Here is an 8,821-nt window from a genome sequence, read left to right as displayed (position 1 = left end):
TAAAAGTTCCTTCTTCCTGAGACTTCCTGAGTCTCTCTGCTGCACTCTGCTTCGGAAATTCGCGTGTTTTGTTATTGCTGGAGTCTCAGAAGCTCTGGGAGCAGAAGCTCATTTGCATTTAAAGGGACACACACAAAAACGCGAGATTTTGCCAAGAGGTCCTCGCTGCAGCCTGTAGCACGATGACGTAGCTGGATGGTCCAATACGTAGTGGACTCTGTTACGCGCATGCGCGGTGGTGTGTTTTGGTGACGGAAACAATCACGCGTGCTTTGATCTTCCAAGAAGAATAAAGTGAATATATAAATGGTCACTTGAGTATGCAAGCTCTTTTCCGCCACAGAATAAAACATTTAAAAAAATAATTGAGACTTTTTTATCTCACAATTGCGAGTTTACATTTAGCATACTGACTTTATTTCTCAGAATTGTGAGATATAAAGTCAGAATTGTGAGATATAAAGTCAGAATTGTGAGATATAAAGTCAGAATTGCGTGAAATAAAGTCTCAATTGCGTGTTATAAAGTCAGAATTGCGAGATATAAAGTCAAATAAATATTATTCAAAAATATTATTATTTTTTACCTCATAGGCTAGTTTAATATCTCACATCTCACAATTCTGACTTACACGCAATTGCGACTTTATATCATGCCATTCTGACTATCTCCCAATTGCGTATTATAAAGTCAGAATAGCGAGATATAAACATGCAATTCTGAGAAAAAAAGTCTGAATTTCAAGCTATATTTCTCGCAATTGCGAGTTTATATCTCATAATTATGACTTAATAACACGCAATTGCGACTTTATATTACGCAATTCTGACTTAATAACACACAATTGCGACTTTATATCACGCAATTCTTAGATAAAAAGTCAGAATAGTGAGATAAAAATCGCAATTACCTTTTTTATTTCTCACTCCGTGGCGAAAACAAGCTTCCGTACATGTCTTGCAGACACTGAACAGCAAGAACCTTAGCCTACAGATCACTGGAAAAACGAATAGCCATTAAAAACTCTTACCAGGCAAAATATCATTAAGCACTTTTTTTTTGACATCTGACAAGATTTATTTTCTTGATGCTGTTATTATTTTTGCATTTTCCCTTGGATGTGTACTGGTATTGTAAGATGTTTACAGACCTTATTGTATTGTACCTTTAAAATTACAGAGACAATTAGATTATTGACTCACTTTTGCTTCCACTCAACAGCAAATATGACCTAAATAAAATAAAATGGCTATTAATAACAACCCCGCAATATCCCCGCAACATTTAATTATGACAGGTTTATACTGGGTTGATAATGAAAATTAAAAAGGCTTTATTTTAAAATGTTCTATATACACGCATTAAAAAAAAAAAACTTGCAGTGAGGACATGCTATTAATCTATCAAATGTATGTTTAAAATCATGTGATTGAAATGTTGTAAAATTAACTATTTTGTAGAGAGAAACTCGGATAACTTCGCATCCCATTTATGTAATTAGGCTACTTATTCATCAACAATTACTTACTATTAAACTGTACTACTACTACTACACAGGTTAGATTAGAACATCATCTCAATACAATATTGAGCAAACATGTCACCTTTACCAGCGCAGGCGAATTATAACCATAGATAGTACGATTATAACCCAGAGATCGTTACTGCGCATGCGTCACCAAAACACACCTCCATCCACTACGTATTGGACCATCCAACTACGTCATCGTGCTACAGGCTGCAGCGAGGGGTGTCTCGATTTTGCTCACGCCCAAAAAGTTGACAAGCTATAATAAATTATCTGGGGGGTATTTTGAGCTGAAATTTCACAGACACATTCTGGGGACACCATAGATTTATATTACATCTGGTGAAAAACGCTACTTCAAAAAATCTTTTTTTTTTTTTTTTTTTTTTTTTTTACTGAGATCACCTTTAAATATGAAGATGTGCGTGTGCATCAGTATGTACCTGCTTATTTGTCAAATCATTGCTGGAATGAGAAAAGTGTGATTAAGTCTTCATTCTTAATTATAGCATTAATGTCTTTGATAACATTTGTTTAATAGGTTTTCCTCTTTTTATGAACACCTCAGCACTGTATTGGGTCTCATTTTCTATTGTGTCTTTAACTACAACTAACATTTCAATTAATCATTTGATTCAATGCTCTTATTGTGTATATAAATGTTTTTACATTATACTTAAATATATATTAAAACCTGTATGTAATTACAGCTGTAATTCATTTCTGTAATTACATCTATACTGTTGACCTTTCCCTTACACCTTAACCCACCCTTAAACCTAACCATACCACCAAACCTGTCCCTAACCCTACCCGTATTCCACCTCAATAACAGTGTTTTGCAATACAACATGAACACAATAAGTACATTGTACATAACTTTTTTTTATTTTTTATGTAAGGTCATAGTAGAGGCAGAGGCCTGTTAGGTCAGACATAACAACACCGGCTCAACCAATGCCACAAACTTAAGGAGGAGCTAAAAATATCAGATGAGGAAAGTGAATAAAACTTGTTTGAAAAGTTTAATATATTTTCAATTCTGTTAATGGTCCAAAAATTTTACTTTCAAAAGAGAGAGAGAGAAAGAAAGAAAGAAAGAAAGAAAGAAAGAAAGAAAGTAAGAAAGAAAGGGGAGAGCACTCTGTTTTATTGCTTGAAGACTTACAAGAGATCTCAAGAATGTTTCTGATTCAAGCAAACATTTCTTTCAATCTCCATTTAGTCTCATTCCTCTCTAGGAGAAGCAATTGATGTATGTTTCTTATGGGACATTTTACTGCTGCTGAGTGAAAAATCCTGCGGAAGCGGGGATATGAGGAAGAGTTAGAAAAACATAAGAGCAACAAAGAGATGGGATGAGAGGGGCGGATCCTCAATGTACAGAGTCAGATGGTGATTGGTTAGGAAGAAAGCTGCCTTTGTGAGGTCACTGCCTCCACAACAGATTCCAGTGCTTCCACCCACAATGGGAATCAAGCTGTGTGTCCAGTCAGCCAGGACTTTCCTCAATGAGTAACAACTATATTACTAGTGTTTAAGCCAGCAGCATCCTGTTAAGACCTTTTGTTTTCATGAGGGATATGAGCAAGAAAGAAATACTTAAAGGGATAGTTCAGCCAAAAATGAAACCTCTGTCACTGTGTACACACACCCTCATGTTGTTCTAAACCTGCATGATTTCTTTTGTGGAACATTAAGAGAGAAATCTATTTTAACGATCTGAAACGCAAGTGTCAAAGCGCAAGTAACTTTGTGGGCGGATCCCGGCACTGTTGCTATTTTCCCAGCGGTATAAATGCCTCTTGCGCCCGGCGCAAATCTAAAATGGGTTGGTCTGAAGTAGCTTCATTATTCATAGGTGTGGTTTGGGTGTAACGTGAAATAAACCAATCAGAGCGTCCTCTCACATTCCCTTTAAGAGCCGGCGCGCTTGTTCCAACGCGGATTGCTATTATAACGGCAGATTTGCCAGCGCACGCCAGGAGCGATTCACAGCCGAGGAGACCCACGTTCTCGTCAGGGCCGTAAAACACAGAAGTGACATTGGGGATGATGGGAGAAACCCACCCAAATAGCTTCGGTTAAACAGGCGTATAATTTGGGTAAATGTGTAGCCTAATCTAGATTACTATTTTTTTAATCTAGATAGATTTTTTTCACATCTTCACGGACACAACAATGATTTCCTTCGTGTGTTAATATTTTTCCTTGTAATAATGTATGATTTGCAAAAATGAAAACTGCTGCGTCTGTTTATATTAGAGAATCAAAGTGGATGCGCGTTAACACTCTACATTATGGCCAAGCACATGCCCCTTAAAATACCATATGACTAACGCGCAACGCGTCACTGTTTTTAGACTGGGTTTTTCCTGGTCATTGGCGGAATTGCTTTCTAAAACTGGAAAATAGCACCATGGAACTTTTGCGCCGGAACACGCCTCCTCTTTTTGCCGATCCGCCCCCAGATCCGCCTGTGGAGGGAAAAGTCCGCTGTGCGCGGGGCAGAATAAGAATGATACATGCGTATGGGGTTATTATTGTTGCAATATTCCAAATAAATAGATTAATATTCACAAATAAATGTAAAGAGATTCACAAAAATGTATCGAATGCACAAATGAATAGATTAAGATCCACAAATAAATGTAAAGAGTTTCACAAAAAATTATAAAATTCACAAATAAATAAAATGAGATTTGCAAATAAATAAAACATTTACAAATGTTTTCTTATTTTACAAACACAACTCTGCCTGGCATTTATTTGTGAATCGGTTCCTGTGCATTTGTAAATCGCTGCACACATTTGTGAATCGGTTCCTGTGCATTTGTAAATCGCTGCACACATTTGTGAATCGGTTCCTGTGCATTTGTGAATCCCCTCACGCATTTGTGGATTTTGAAACACTTCTAGCGCAGACGTGCAGAGAAATCCACAAATAGGTGGACTCCACCCACCGCCTACTCAAGCCAATCAGATAACGGCCACATCGAGCTGGCCAATCGTAGCACGTTATCGCTTCAACCAATCACGTTAGGCTTTACGCTCGGGGCGGGAAGTGGGAACTGACTGATTCTTGCATCAATGAAAGGAGCAGCACTGGAGCGCAGTAATAGCGCTGAACTGTGTGTGGTAAAAACACTCTGTTTTCAAAAGATTGTTGGAGTTTAAGGCCTCTTTATATTTCCATCAGGATACACTCAGGGAATTATGATAATCAGAGATCCCGCCGAGCATCATGAACAGTCTCTACACCGGCAAGAGGCGCGACACAGCGCGTCAAAAGCAAATAGTGAATAGAGCATCACAGTCCCGCCCACAGCCGGTGCCGGAAGTAAAAATTCAATACAATTTCTCCATAGACATTTGGGGTATAAGCCATAAAAACGTAACCATACATGGTAGACTTAAAACCAGCAACGGCTGTACTAAGCGATTGTATATGCTCATATAAACGCCAAAAGTTCATGGGGCACTAACCTTGATTTGAGATAAATGCCTTTTATTCGCGATGTCTTGGATAAGTACTTCATTACCCACAATCCTAAACAATCCCACAATCCCACAGTGATGCATCTGATTGGTGGATGTCGTGTAAACCCCGCGAAGGTCAGAGCGTTGCCATGGAAGCAGGATTCTAACAGTAGAGACCAGAGCCCGTCTACATTCTCTGGTAGAGACTTGAACGGACTGTTTTCTTTAGCGGAAGCCATATAAATAGTTTTTAAATCAATACATTCCTTTTTAAATTAATATTTTGTGTCAAATTATTTATTTATTTGGTAGGTAGCCATGTAATAAGCGGGATAATGTATAGCGAGTTGGTTGTTATAGCGAATACAACTCCCTTCAGGCTTCGCTTCGGGCTCATAATCAGCCTTTCGCGAGTTGTATTCGCTATAACAACCTTTACATTATCCCTTACTTATCGTTCACTTTAGATAGGCTACTGTAGCCTTCATATGGTATGAGTCATATCAAGCATTTTATGATGCCACTGTCAAAACAATATTAAGCCTAGGCATACCTCTTCATGCATTTACTGAACATTTGTGTAATAATTCATGGCAAGTTAATAAACTGAATATGACGGTCCAAGAGCAGACCATGCACCGGTCCATGCATCAGACCGGTGGCGCTGTGCACTTTCTGGTTTGCTGACCATCACTTTTTAATTTTCACTTGTTGTGGATATTAAGAAAATACATTAAATGTTACAATTAAGGATGAACTATAACATCATGAAAATGAGCATGGACCTCAACCTGTCCTGTCAGCAGAGTGTCCTGTGTCATAAAGGGCTTTGAAATAAACACACAAACTAACGTTACACACTGACTGAACACACGTGTGTTGATGACTGAGCTGCACCATGTTGCTAACGCTATCGTTAACCGCTTTCACACACGCACACAATATATTATTATTTTTATTTACACGATTATTACTGAAAGAACTGCTATTAACTACACATTTACTATATAAAATTCACTCAAAAGGCTCTTTTGCGGCTGTGGCTTCAGTCCACTTCAGTGAGGCGCGGTGGTTTATGGGATGAGTAGTTCCTTCGCTCGGAAATGAAAATATGTACACAGTCTTGTACCTTTGCCTTTTTTTGGATTTTCTCTTCGTTTTTTTAATCGAAATGATATGTTGTATGCTTATGAGTTCAGCCATAGCTGGTTATCCTCAGACATGCTCTAAAACTCTTTAGATACGGATTTTTCCAAAAGTCAATGGGAGAAATGAATGGGAAATTTACTTCCGGCACCAGAGCTCTCTCGGGCTGTGGGCGGGACTGTGATGCTCTATAGTCTGTTCACTGCTGCCGCTGCAGTTTAAATCATGTAAAACTAGCATGTTTGAAATGTTAACACACATTCCCTATGTGACGTCTGCTTAGCTTTATTTGCATAATCGTGCTCTTAACGGCTCTGATCGTAGCCTGCTTATTGACTAGTGCTGGTTACTTAAATCATATTTCGTGATAGTGTACTGGACGCGGGGCAGTCATTGATAGTAAACGGATGCCCGCACTTCTGATGTAGCGGCTACTTCACGCAATTAGGACAAATGTTTTTGCACATTCGCTTTGCCCAGTGTAGATTGCCTCGCACAGGGTAGACACGATGCATGACATTATACGATTTTTTTTTTTAAAGCACAATCGCAGTGACAAATAGCAATAGGATATAAATAAATGTAATGTAGAATACCAAATATAAGCCCAAATGTATAAATACAAAAACATTTGTCCTAATTGCGTGAAGTAGCCGCTACATCAGAAGTGCGGGCATCCGTTTACTATCAATGACTGCCCCGCGTCCAGTACACTATCACGAAATATGATTTAAGTAACCAGCACTAGTCAATAAGCAGGCTACGATCAGAGCCGTTAAGAGCACGATTATGCATATAAAGCTAAGCAGACGTCACATAGGGAATGTGGGTTAACATTTCAAACATGCTAGTTTTACATGATTTAAACTGCAGCGGCAGCAGTGAACAGACAGTGCCTATTTGTGTCGCGCCTCTTGCCGGTGTAGAGACTGTTCATGATGCTCGGGATCTCTGATTATCATAATTCCCTGAGTGTATCCTGATGGAAATATAAAGAGGCCTTAAACTCCAACAATCTTTTGAAAACAGAGGGCCCTATCTTGCACCCAGCGCAATTGACTTTGAACACCGACGCATGTATCATTCCTATTTTGCACCCGCGCACAGCGGACTTTTCCCTCCACAGACGCACGTCGGTAAATTAGGGAATGAACTTGCGCTCGCGGGGGAGGTTCAGCGCAAAGAGAAGGCGTGTTCCGGCGCAAAACTTCCATGGTGCTATTTTCCAGTTTTAGAAAGCAATTGCGCCATTGATCAGGAAAAAAACAGTCTAAAGACAGTGGCGCGTTGCGCGTTAGTGATATGGTATTTTAAGGGCGCGTGCTTGGCCATAATGTCAACGCGCATCCACTTTGATTCTCTAATAGCTATAAACAGATGCAGCAGTTTTCATTTTTGCAAATCATACATTATTATTTACAAGGAAAAATATTAACACACGAGGGAAATCATTGTTGTGTCCGTGAAGATGTGAAAAAGATCTATCTAGATTAAAAAAAAAAAAAAAATCTAGATTAGGCTACACATTTACCCAAATTATACGCCTGTTTAACCGAACCTAATTTGGGTGGGTTTCTCCCATCATCCCCAATGTCACTTCTCTGTGTTTTACAGCCCTGACGAGAACGTCGGTTTCCTCGGCTGTGAACTGCTCCTGGCGTGCGCCGGCAAATCCGCCGTTATAATAGCAATCCGCCATGGAACAAGCGCGCCAGCTCTTAAAGGGAATGTGAGATGGCGCTCTGATTGGTTTATTTCACGTTACGCCCAAACCACACCTATGAATAATGAAGCTACTTCAGACCAACCCCTTTTACATTTGCGTCGGGCGCAAGAGTCATTTATCCCGCTGGGAAAATAGCAACAGCGCCGGGATCCGCCCACAAAGTTACTTGCGCTTTGCACTTTGACACTTGCGTTTCAGATCGTTAAAATAGGGCCCAGAGTGTTTTTACCACACACAGTTCAGCGCTATTACTGCGCTCCAGTGCTGCTCCTTTCATTGATGCAAGAATCAGTTCCCACTTCCCGCCCCGAGTGTAAAGCCTAACGTGATTGGTTGAAGCGATAACGTGCTACGATTGGCCAGCTCGATGTGGCCGTTATCTGATTGGCTTGAGTAGGCGGTGGGTGGAGTCCACCTATTTGTGGATTTCTCTGCACGTCTGCGCTAGAAGTGTTTCAAAATCCACAAATGCGTGAGGGGATTCACAAATGCACAGGAACCGATTCACAAATGTGTGCAGCGATTTACAAATGCACAGGAACCGATTCACAAATGTGTGCAGCGATTTACAAATGCACAGGAACCGATTCACAAATAAATGCCAGGAAGAGTTGTGTTTGTAAAATAAGAAAACATTTGTAAATATTTTATTTATTTGCAAATCTCATTTTATTTATTTGTGAATTTTATAATTTTTTGTGAAACTCTTTACATTTATTTGTGGATCTTAATCTATTCATTTGTGCATTCGATACATTTTTGTGAATCTCTTTACATTTATTTGTGAATATTAATCTATTTATTTGGAATATTGCAACAATAATAACCCCATACATGCGCCGGTGTACAAAGTCAATTGCGCTGGGTGCAAGATAGGGCCCTTATTGTTTTTTGTCTGATACAATGGACAAATTATCATCTTCCATGTTCCACAAAGGAAA

This window comes from Phoxinus phoxinus (genome assembly GCF_949152265.1).
Source record: "Phoxinus phoxinus genome assembly, chromosome: 21".
In the NCBI taxonomy this organism is placed as follows: domain Eukaryota; kingdom Metazoa; phylum Chordata; class Actinopteri; order Cypriniformes; family Leuciscidae; genus Phoxinus; species Phoxinus phoxinus.
The sequence above is the reverse complement of the archived record's forward strand: the minus strand, read 5'-3'. Positions refer to the sequence as shown.